Genomic DNA, 13,049 nt, shown 5'->3' on the forward strand with positions numbered 1-13,049 from the left:
AAGAGGAGCATCAAGTGGTACTAGTTACGCCCCATTGGCCTAACCAGGACTTGGTTCTCGGAGCTAAGACTCTGACAACAACTCCCCCCTGGCCGCTCCCCCGGCGAAGATCCTGCTTCCCCAGGGGAAGGGGCACGTTACGGCATCCCAGGCAGAACCTGGTCTCCATGTCTGGACGGTACGAGGAGATCCTGAGTGACCCACCCCCGGTCTGGTTGGGACGTCTCTTCTCGTCCTGGTGCTCTTCTCGGCGAGAAGACCGCAGAATTGCTCGATCGGGTACGAACTGTCCCTTCCTCAAAAGAGACTGGGGAGTAACCTCTCCCCCTCCACACTGGGAGTGTATGTAGCCGCTACGGCCGCTCATCATGACCCAGTTGCTGGGTAGCCTCTGGGACAGCACGACCTGGTCATTAGGTTCCTAAGGGGCGCGAGAAGGTGACCACCTTATCCGCGCTCCGTACCCTCTTGCGACCTAGGTGGCGGGCCTCAAGAGGCCCCGCCCCCTTCGAGCCTCTCGGAGTTGCCGCTCTTTCTCACTCTTGATAAAGACGGCTTTCCTGATGGCGCTCACCTCCAAGAGGGTAGGGGATCTGCAAGCACCCTCCGTGTCCACAGATTGCCTGGAACTCGGGCCCGGGATTCTCACGTTATCTTGAGACCCCGCCCCGGCTACGTGCTCAAAGTTCCCACCACTCTCTCGGTGACCCTGCAGGCGCTCCTCACTGGGGAGGAAGACCCAACCTATCCGTGTTGTGTCCAGTACGCACACTGCGCCTCTACTTGGACCGCACGCAGAGCCCAGAAGCTCTGAGCAGCTCTTTGTCTGTTTCGGAGGTCAGCAGAAGGGAGGGCTGTCTCCAAACAGAGGCTGGCGCACTGGATCATGGATGCCCTCGTTATGGCATACCGATCTCAATTCGCCCCTGCCCGTTGGGAGTGAGGCACACTCCTCATGGGCACTGGCTCAGGGCACCTCTCTAGCAGAAATCTGCAGAGCTGCGGGTTGGGCTATGCCCAACAACTCCGTGAGGTTCTAATACCTACGCGCGGAACCGGTGTCAGCCCGTATCCTGGCAAGGTGTAGGACCGGCAGCCGGTAGGGCGTACGCCTGAGAAAGCCCTTCCCCCTTCCTTAGGGGGATCAGCGGCTATTACGCCTCCCCTCTTTCCCCCACTGGGTAAAGAACAGGCATTTTTTCCATCACTAGCACCTTCCTCGGGGCAGGCTGGGCAGAGCAGCCCTGCCCCCTTAGGCCGGGGAACAGTTGAGTTATCTCCCACACAGCTCTAACCGGACCTAGTGCTCCAGACGTGGTAACCCCCCTTCCGTGGGCTGTTCCGTCTGATGTATCCTCATGAATGGTTCCCACATCGGCAACCCATGACCTCCCTAGGTGGACTCCCACCTTGCGGTTAACTCCTGCAGTCCGCACATTTTCCCATGAGTTCTCCCCTGATGGTGAGACCATGTGGTGTCTCCACTAATTCCTCCCTACGGTAAGTAGTGGTCTCTGCAGCGTTTTTTCCCCCGGGAGGGAATAATGCTTACCCAGTGGCCCTTACGGTGCCGGGCGGCTTCTCGCCATTAGAGAACTAGGCCTCCGCCAGTGACGGCCGGTGGCAGGGGCTTCCCAACTTTGTGGTAAAGCTCTGGGGCCCCCTTCCTCTCCACTGGATGATCATAATTTTGCGTTAGCGTCAACGTCGCTCCGCTGAGATTGTGACGCGGCTCAGTGCTGTGGCGTCTTCCATAGGAACCCCATTCTGTCGGTTCGACACAACGTCGAGAGACCGACAGAAAGGGAACGTCTTGGTTACGGATGTAACCTCGCTTTCCTGATGGAGGGAACGAGACGTTGTGTCCCTCATGCCACAACACTGGCCGCTCACCCCAGCGGTCGGGGGAGGATGCTTAAGGCTCCTCAGACCAAAGGTGAATGAATGAGCACGCCGGCTTCCCTCTTATACCCGGACATCTGGGGAGGAGTCCGGCATGCAAATTTCATTCGCCAATTTTCATTGGCCTTTTCTAAATACTCAGAAGATGATAGGTTCTCAAGACAAACCCCATTCTGTCGGTTCGACACAACGTCGAGAGACCGACAGAAAGGGAACCGAGGTTACATCCGTAACCAAGACGTTTTCTCTCTTGTGTCTCTGTGAAACAGCAGAGTAAAAAAAGTATTTATGACCAATGGAACACTTCAGGCTTGTGTGCTGTATCATGTGTAGTAGTTCGATTGGCAAAGTTTGAAGACGTCTTTGAATCATTAGTGTGATGTCAATGGAACAGTATTGTGATGTCAGATGTATTAAGGAGTTCAGACTTCTTCAGTGAGCTCAGCAGTCTGTTGCTCTGGAGGATGAAGCCAAACTACAGATTTACAATATCATCAATCCACAGCGGAGCCAGCTGCTGAGTAAACCTTCTTGCAAACAGACTGCTTTTATTAAGCCACACACACACAGACACACAGATAAATGCTTCAGTTGTTGTTTTTCTGGATGACCTTAAAGGAAATGTGTGTGTGGACAAAATATGTTTTTATTGGGTCTGATTTTTTAGAATATGAGATCGTAGTGTCCGGTATGAGGGAGGAGCTCCAAAACCTTTAAAAGAGTACATAACGAGATCATGAAAATTACATTTTATGCAGTGTGTAATGTTGCCGTTAGGGCTGTCACTATTATGAAATTTTGCTGACGATTAATTGTCTGTTTTGGGGCTTTTGCGATTATGACGATTAATTGTCTGTTTTAAGGCTTTGACATTTAATTCTCATACATTTTTTATTTTGTTTTGAAATGAACATATTGTTCTGATTTATTTTCTTGGAAAACATTGGTAAAAATGGGGTCATCATACAGTATATTTAAGGTGTAGGCTTTTACATGTCAATAATACAACCTTTAAATACTTGTAAATTGAGTAAATTGATCAGGGGTGTATTGAAGCCACCATTAAAATGCTATCAGTCATGGAAAAGCTCCTACTCTGTTTTTTTCTCTCACTTCCAAGATTACAATAAAATTTTACTTCTATGTTATTGATATTTTGGTATATGGTTTTCACACTGAGAGAGCTTAAATAATATTCAATTGTGACGTTCTGCAAGAGATCATTTGATGAATTCATGGAGGATCTCTATTTCATTAAGACTTTCTCTTTGTTATGGTGGTTTTGATGTGAGTTTATTCAAGATAAAGTTTTAGCACTCATGCTAGCAGTTTTCCTCCTTAATCTTCATTACTGTTAAATATTATCACACTAGCAAGGCAGAACTCACTTATATTCCTCAGACGTTTTAGTTCAGGGTTTGTATTTTTAGCCTCAACTGCTTCCATTCCTAAGGCATTCCTAAGTTTCTTTTTTCTGTCAACTTTATATTTTTAATGAAATGTGGGACAAAAATGTACAAATATTTAATTGGCTCACATCGTTCAGAATATAAAAAGTGATCGCGAGTGCAGATTTTAATTCACAGTCGACAGAAAACAAGATGCATGACAGCTCTGTATTGCAGCATCTCATTTACAAACAGCTCAAACTTAAACCCAAAACTACTGCTAATTTATATAAATGCTAAAGATGCATAAAAAAATGAAACCTATTTTAGATTATCCTTCTATAATTTTTATGAGAATTAAAGACGTTAATTTTTGCAAATCCATTTTATTATAAATTTATTATAATCTCTGATTCGGATTATTTTACATTCAGCTCAACAAATACCACCAGGTGTATTGAAAAGTTGGGGAAAAGTTTTGTTTTTATGGCAATGAGTGACATTTTTTTGACAGTTATTTTCATTTATTGTCATGAAAATAATGTCACAGAAGCAAAAATTCTTAATGGAATATATGTAAATGTAGACTTCATTTTGTCTTTATGCAGACCAGCATTTCTATACCAGTATATTTAGTATAAGTAGAAGGAAGTCCTGTAGCTCCGCCTCCCAGCTGAACGGACCAATAACAGTAATACAGGCAGAACGGGAGTACAGGACACTGAAGAAAGAAAACACGGATCTGATATGATAGTTTTTAGGTCTCCAGGGAACGTTTGGTTTGAAAAATATAAATCCATTCTGTGTTGGTGGTCCTGTTTAACCAATATCCCTCTTCTGCTCACTGGTATCTCACTTCAGATGGAGGGAACCGTTGTGGTGTTTTTGGAAATCAATGGTCTGATTTAACAAGCCCCTGCGGGACGCTTATGAATGCGGGTCACGGGTTTCTTCTTTTCCTCATGAGATTTCTGGTTAAATTACTGTAAGTTACTGCTGGGTCACACCTGCGGGAGAGGAGGAGAAATCAATAAAAAGAGAAACACAACGTATCGTAGTTTCATCAACTTAAGGCCTGTTTTCAGATGCTAATTGTTTCACGTGGGGAGTAGCATTTAGAGACACTTTGATTTTCATTTACCCAAAACGTTTTGACCATAGCCATAGCAGCTTTGTGCAACAATGATAATTTGTGTGTTTGGCACAGTGGAAGCGTGTTTCACAGCGCATTTAGAAATGAACTACAAGAATAAAATTACACTGCTGCCCCACCAGAAATCTCATAAGAAGAAGAAAATGAAAAAGAAAATGGATTCTGTATTTTTTTGTATGAGCAGTACGATAGATGCAATAGATCTACACAATAATCTCACAGTGCTGGATTTAGAAAAGATGAAGACACACACACTCATGTACAGCACACACTGTACTCAGGTATAAGAACATTTAGTGACACTTAACGTACGAAGGAGAAAGACAGGGATTAAGTCTAACAAGTATATGTGTACAGTGAGGGAAATAAGATCCCCTGCTGATTTTGTAAGTTTGCCTACTTACAAACAAATGAAGGGTCTATAATTTTATGGTGGGTTTATTTTAACTGATAGACACAGAATATTAAAAAAAATCAGGGGAAAAAAATGTTATATAAAGGTTATAAATTGATTTGCATTTCAGTCATTGAAATAAGTATTTGATCCCCAAGCAAAACATAACTTTGTACTTTGTGGAGAAACCCTTGTTGGCAAGCACAGAGGTCAGACATTTCTGATAGTTGGTCACCAGGTTTGCACATGTGTCCGGATACATTTAGTCCACTCCTCTGTCAATCTTTAAGGTTTCTTGGCTGTCGCTCAGCAAATTGGAGTTTTAGCCTCCTTCACAGAGGTTCTATAGGACTAGGGTCTAGAGACTGGCTAGGACATTTAATGTGCTTCTCCTTAAGCCACTATTTGGTTGTCTTGGCAATATGTTTTGCGTCTTTGTCATGTTAAAGGCTCATCCATGACCCATCTTCAGTGACCTAGTTAAGGGGAGGAGGTTCTCGTCCAAGATTATACGGTACATGGGCCCGTCCCTCAGCCCCTCAATGCGGTGAAGTCATCCTGTATACCTGTAGCAGAGAAAAAGCCCTAAAGCAGAATGTTTCCAACACTGTGCTTCTCTGTAGACATGATGTTCTTGGGCTCATAGTCAGCATTTCTCTCCCTCCAAACACAGGAGTCCATTTTGGTCTCACAGCAGTGCCAGCACTTTCGCCAAAGCCTTTTCTGAATCATTTTTATGTTCATTGTCAAACTTAAGACGAGCCAGGCGGGCCTTCTTGGGCAGGAGGACCTTGCGGGTGCTTCAGGATTTCAGTCTACTGTGGCATAGCGTGTTACCAATGTGTTACCAATGTTTTGCTTGCTAACTGTGTTCCCAACTGTCTTGAAATCATTAACAGGCTTCTTCCGTGTAGTTCTGGGCTGATCTTTAACATTTCTCATGATCATCTTTACCCCATTGGGGAAATATTGCAGGGAGCTCCAGAACAAGGGCATTTGATAGTTATTTTGTATATCTTCTATTTCCAAATAATCACACCAACAGTTGTCTCCTTCTCACCAAGCTTCTGTCTGTAGCCTATTCAAGGTTTGTGCAGGTCTCCAATCTTGTCGCTGACATCCTTTAAAACCTATTTGGTCTGGACCATGGTGTTGGAGAGGTTGAACTGGAAGATACAGATTCTGTTGGCAGGCATCTTTTATATACATAACAAGCTGATTTAGGAGTACTTTCTTAAAGTGACAGGACTAATCTGTGGTCCATATAGGCACATAACCAATCTGTGGAGCCAGAATTCTTGCTAGTTGGTAGGGGATCAAATACTTATTTCACTGACTGAAATGCAAATCAATTTATAACCTTTATATAACATTTTTCCCCTGATTTTTTTTAATATTCTGTGTCTATCAGTTAAAATAAACCCACCATAAAAATTATAGACCCTTCATTTGTTTGTAAGTAGGCAAACTTACAAAATCAGCAGGGGATCAAATACTTATTTCCCTCACTGTATCTGCCCTTAACAGCCACTAAGTGACACATGGAAAGCAGACCTGACCTCTCTATGCCCTCTTTTCAGTTCTTTACTCTCTCTCTTCAGCACAAAAGTTGTGAGGGTAAAACAGGGCATTATAAAGTCAAAAGAGATAGAGGGATTAATGAGAGAGAAACTCTCATTCCACGCTCATTTGCATCAATCTGAAATCAATACACCGCCCCTTCAGACTGCTTTCATCTGTATTGACAAATCAAGTAGTTCAGCTGTTGGATTTTCATCCTTTACTAGGCTAGAATATTTTCCGAGGCTGCCTTGGAAGACCGGTCTCCACAAGAACACAAGTCCGTTCTTTGCATTTTGGAATTGAGAAACGGCTTGGATCTGGATCCAACCTTGCCCCCTGGATCTCGCGTTCTTCAGTGAGGAGCTAGTGCGTTTGTGTGTAGTTGTTTCATACATTTTTGTTGAAGACGTGTGTGCTGTTATCATAACACTGGCAAACGGATACATCTGTAGAGCAGAAAAACACCCATAAAGAGAGTTTATTATAGGTTCTTTTGACTTGGGCCAAGAGGTTGTCACCTAGCAACCACCTAGAACACCGTGGCAAAGTGCAAACTAGACAAGCACATTTATATTTATGGACAAGTGTTACGCCTGAGAATAAACAGGAAGAATAATCACAAGACAGAAGTGACGTTTTCTCAGCGATGGCGTTTACTCGTATGAGCCACCTCTCGCGATCTAGCCTGAGAACGTTCACCCGTATGAAGAAACTCTCGCGATACAGTGTGAACAACAGGGCATGAGCAATCAATCTCCAATGGACGGATCTACGCTTAAACTCCCTATCATAATCGAGCCCAGACTAACGGCTCTGTTAGACACAATACGACCATCACTAATTGCATTACACCATTAACAATAAAACAATCAATAATATTAAACGAAAATTACTTTGAAACTTTGAATAGAACTATAACCATATTAACATATTAACAATATTCATATCTGCCAATGTGTGATGAGTACTGTGAATACTACCAATTACACAAGCAACTCTTCCATTTTCTTTCATTTTTCGTAAAAGTTTTGTATTTTTATTTATTATTTATGATTTTATTGGTTGATTCTTTTCGTTCTATACGTAAGAATTTTTAAGTGATGCATCAATTAGTCTATGTACAGTATGTAGTTATTTATCCATGTATCTCAACTAATGAATTGAAATCTACAGTATGCTTGTGGGGAACCACAGAGGAAAAGTAATTAAAAAACAAATAAAAAGATTGCTTGAGGGAGTTCAATGAAGCTGATGAAGAGAGTTTAGTTCATTAATATTTGGGTTCTACAACCTTTTGAACTTCTTGGACGCCTCCAATAGTACCGCTATTATATACAAGCTTGTGTCTCTTTGACACCCAGACAGACAGCCCTGAACTTCTAGAAAGAGAATCTTTGTGATAGACTGTGATGGATTTCATAATGGATTTTCATTTATTATCGTTGTACACAACCCGCTTGCGGTTTGAAATACCAAGATGCTGCTTTTTGCATGCAATATATGTACTGTCTGTTTGTAGTGTGTTTTCAGTTTCCGACACTGATCTAGAACCACAGGCCGGCCACACTGGCTGGCCAGTATTTCACACAAATATAACAAGGACTAGCTGAAATTTGAGTGATTTCTGATATCAGAATTCAAATTCAGTTTTTGTAAATTTTTTGTGTAGATGGTCATGAATAGAAATTTATTTTGTGGTCATTGGTGCTGTGGCATGCATGACACACAAATATACAAAAGGACAAGCGTGTGCACACAAGCTCTGTATTTTGTTATTTGTGGTCTTCGGCTGGTCGAAACCCGACAGCTTGTTCTGGTTCCCTGAGCCCAGAGGTAGGCATCAAAAAATCCCACACACCCAGATGTTTCATAGGCAGTCTCTCTCTTTGTCTGTCTCTCTCTCTTCTCTGTTTTGTTGTTTGTTTTGAGGACAGTAATGAGTTGATGTAATGCGTGCACATCGGTCAGCTAGTCGCTAAGTGAGGAAGGACGGCTGGATTCTTATTGGCTGTCTGATTGCTCAGATGAATGGTGTAGGGGCGAGGCTCAGTCATAAAAGAAATTATCTGCTTCTCATGTCTCCTGTGGTGACAGCAGTTTATGAAGAATCGCAAGCCATTGCCAAATGATGTGTGTGTACAAAGATACGACGTGTGTAGAAACCAAACAATATAATACAATATAAACAAGACAAAACAATGTTAGATTCACGTACACTAAATAAAGTAAAGGTGCTCTTGGACAGGGCTTTTCAAGATTCTTCAGACAGGGCTAAGGCCTGTAAGCATCCAACTGACCTCATCAATGACCTAGCAAACCTCTTTCACATCACTAAAAACACTTAAGGAACACCCTGTCAACAGGTTGAGGTCTGCACTTGTTTTCTTCAGAAAATGTCAAAATCTATTTTTGTGGTTTAGCGAGAGGGTGGCAGCCCGATCTGTCTAAACTTTTGGATGAAGTAATCAATTAGTTTAGACTGGCACTGTGAAGATAATCGCTTCGGTGTCCTGTGGATTCATTATTGAACTAGAACTGTGCTTTGTTTTTTTCCATGAAATATTACAAACTCCTGACTACTTCATCCAAAATATAAGACAAATACTAAGAGTAAAAATAAAAATGTAGTTGATAATGCTTATTTCTGTCAGTCACTTTGGACGTTTAAGAAATGAACATTTGGAGTTCGGGGCTTTGGAGAGAGGGTGTGTCATGGATGGAAAATGGATGAAATTTTACACAGAGGTTGACAGAATGCGGTCACAAAAATGGATCTTTTATACCATTACCTTTTAGTTTTGTAAATGGGAAATTTTTGAGCCTTTTCTCATTCTTTCATCTTTCTTTTTTTCTGGTGACATATGGGTGTTCTCTGGCTGTGTGTGTTTGTGTGTGTCATTCTTCAGTTTCTAATAAGGGCTCAGAAAAGCCATGGAGTGAACACGCGTGCACACACAATGTGTATACAGCCTGTTGTTTTTCTCTCATCTCTATCCTGTCATCTAAATGTTTTCCTATCTTGCTCTCTCTGCCTCTTCTATAAGTGTGGCCTCTTTCAAATGTCAGAGTTCAGTATTATTGTCCTTTTCAGGCAGAAAACACACATACACAAACACAAACACATCAAACTGTAGATGTTTATAATGCATCGGTCTCAGTCATTAAAGTCAAGTCAACTTCATTTATAGGCTATAGCTCTTTTTACAATTTCCATTGCTACAAAGCAGCTGTACATGAAACATATTGACTAAGCAAAACATTAAAGTTATACAAGTAAAAAAAAGTGAACACACACAGAAAACAGACACGCACACCCACATGCATAAAACACAACACCACAGGCACAGAGCACAAATACACACGCAAGCACACACACACGTGCGTACACACATACACACAGCGTGGTTATCACAGAGAAGCATACATTTAAGATAAATGAGAGAGAAACACAGGTCAAATATTATACGGACTATAAATTCCTATATGTAATAATAAATAAACTTAAACAGGATGTTACATTTTAAAGTTATATTATACATTTAACTGCCATCCAGTAATCTGATCAACAAATCCTCATCTCCCTCAGAACACGCACATGCATCATGACCGACTGAAGTGAAGAATACTTCGATCACCTGTTATCACCCTGTCATACGCAGAACATCAGACGACGAAATTTTAATTTTTCACATTTTCTGAGTTGTGTGTTTCTGATTTGCTCAAGAAAGCAGTTAGACAGACAAGAGCATTACACGCACCATGTTTCAATTACATGATTGGAGAAGCACACACACAGACTTCAGTATGTAAAAACTATTCTTCACTTCAGTATCATTAAGATTATATGACCCCACACATAAACCCTCGCACACGAATACACAGACATTCCGGTTAGCCGTGAGCAGATGTAATCTTCTCTACAGCCCTTCACAGTTCATGAAAAAATATTCTAGCATACCCTGTTTTTCTCCAACAACCTAAAGCTGTTTATTATACCTCACGAAACCCAATTTGCACTGAACTCAGTGTTTTCTTCACTTGCTTTTGAACAAATATTGAAGCTCAAAACCTGTATGTGGTGTTATCGAGTTTCACGGCACAGCACGATGAAACTACATTGATAAAATAATAACTTTTTTCTGTCCACACTGAAGGGACAAAATGATTATATAAGCTGTTGGGTTGTTTTTATAGTATACCTAGCATGACGGCAGCTGTACTCTTAATGTTAACAGTACAAATGAATTTTGCACGTCTTTTGGTTTATAATAGTTTTCCTAATTATAATAATAAGATAAAAAAGGCCAAAAGCAAATACTATAAAGTGAAAAGCGTTTGTATATATGTGAGATTTGTGAACTGCCGTGTGGGGGTGTTTCTGCAATAAGCTTTAATTACAAAATGTCCCGGCTGAGAGGAAGAGATGGATGAAGGGAGAGAGTGAAAGTGAAGGCAGAGAGACATACAGAAAGACTGAAAATAGCTGAGATTATTAGCATTAGGTTTCTGCCAGCATCACTATTACAACATGGAATTAAAACAAAAAATAACAATAGAAATAAAGTAGACAGTACAGTAGAAAAATGACCTGAATCTTAAGGACCCTATAGACTGCCCTAGCGACCACCGGACATGCCCACATTCTCTTCGGATGAAATACAAATCTTTTAAAGAGTGTACTTTATACTTGTTTATTTTTTCTTTTCTGCACAGTAAATGGTTTTGTAGTCATGATGTTTGCCACTCCAGCACAAAACGCTTGAAATTCACCCATGCGTCTGTCAAAGATGCCAGTGAGACAAAGAGCAGAAATCAGTATTCAGCACAGGTTTGTGAGACCACCGCAGTTAACACAAGCACAGAAAGAATAAAGAGGTGTGTGTGTGTACTGTAAGTGTGTGTTGGACTGGCTCATCTCACAGCATCCGGCCTCTGATGGCTCAAATTCTCTTCCTGTCTGTAGAGTTTCTCAGTCTGTATCTGGTAAACCTCGAACCAGACGCAACAACTGCTGGGACATTTACGAACTGCCCTGGCACGCACACACACACGTTGACATTTGTATTTCCATTTTGCTCATTTATTTGTATGCTCCTTAATTTCATCAAATTCTTAATTTTTTTTAAACATCTTTGAAATCTTTCATCAAAATATAAGGACATGCTCTGCCTCCTTAACATTTTTTTGTAACATCAGCAAGCCCTATTCTTTTTCAGCCCCTACTGCTACCATCCGACTCTCAACTCAATCGTCAACCGTCAAAGACTGACAATTCTCTGAAGCGGGGTTCTCTTGAGGTGCTTATCAGACTGTGCGCATGCACAGCTACCGAAGCGCCCTCGAAAAAGGTGTTTTTTAGCGCAATTTAAGCTTATGGAACAAATGTTATGGTACAGTTGAAGTTTTAAATGCTGTTCCTAAATATGTCATTTATTTGAGATTATAAAACGGTCAGTTCTGGTCCTTGATTCTGATTGGCTGAGCCGAGTTCTAAGCCATTATAAAATACCCCGATTTATAACGGCTGACCGCATTACATAGCCTAAATATCAATTTATTTACTTTATTTTTTGAAACCTTGCTACGCATATGGAATAACCGCTTTATAAAAGCAATAAGCCCTGCGAAGCAGTGGGTTACAAGTGCATTTTATAACGGCTTATTGCTTTATTTTAACTGGCAATTGTAGAAATATCAATATTCCCCATTAACGTCTTGCTTGAATTACGTAATAACTGCCCGGAGGCACGTTGCAAACATGGCCGCCGAGTGGCACGACTTCCGTACTTTGGTAATACCCACTTTTCACAATCCAGTCCAATGGTGGAATCAAGAACAGCTCTCATATAAATATTTATTTGTTGAATATCCATTCTCACTCAGAAACGTGTAAAGGAAATGTCATCTGTATGGTATGGCATGTATAGATAGCTGGCGAGACTGAGACTGAGTCAGGGTTGTGATTGTGAACAGCAGGTTATATTCGCTAGACCATCAACATTTACCTCCGCAGGCACATGAATGCAGACGGCAGGTGTTTGCACTTCTTGCACATAAATGACTCCATTAGCGGCTGGTCACCTGTGTATGATCTGTGTGTGTTTCATAAGGTCTATTTTAGGAATAATGTGAACATACACATTTTTCTAGCATTGTGGCAGAAGTTATAATGGTTTACTGTTGATTATATTATTTACCCTTTTCTGATTTCTGTGTGGAAGGGATAACTTTGAAAAGATGTGTTCACTATCAAGTGACCCTATAAACTTGTCTTTATATGCAGTACCTGTAGTTTAATTTAATAAAGTTAATACTTAAAACACAGATTCTTAACTCATGTTTGGCGTTTGGGTCTTTGGGGCCCATTTTTCATGTTTATTGAAACAAATATTATGTCATTAATTGTTTGTTCAACCTCAGACATTTAGCCTATATGTATCCGTCTGCCAAATGAATAAATAAATGTATCCGGACATTTATATATATATATACTGTATATATACAGTATATATATTTATAATTTTCTCTCATATCATAGATTTTTCTTTTTTAGTACCATATATGCTATCTGTGATATTTTGCTGGACCACATTTGTATTTTTTGTGTCTACATAGTAAATGGAACACTTATTCAGAAGAACAAGATGAA

The 13,049-nt window shown here is 41.0% G+C and overlaps 1 protein-coding gene across 5 annotated transcripts in view; it reads left to right on the plus strand.

The window, feature by feature from the left end:
• The window catches only part of slc8a2b (solute carrier family 8 member 2b), a 140,706-nt gene that overhangs the window by 26,307 nt on the left and 101,350 nt on the right, over nucleotides 1–13,049 (plus strand). The gene's annotated exons all lie outside the window — the stretch shown is intronic.

This window comes from Triplophysa rosa, linkage group LG14, assembly GCF_024868665.1.
Source record: "Triplophysa rosa linkage group LG14, Trosa_1v2, whole genome shotgun sequence".
Taxonomy (NCBI): Eukaryota; Metazoa; Chordata; class Actinopteri; order Cypriniformes; family Nemacheilidae; genus Triplophysa; species Triplophysa rosa.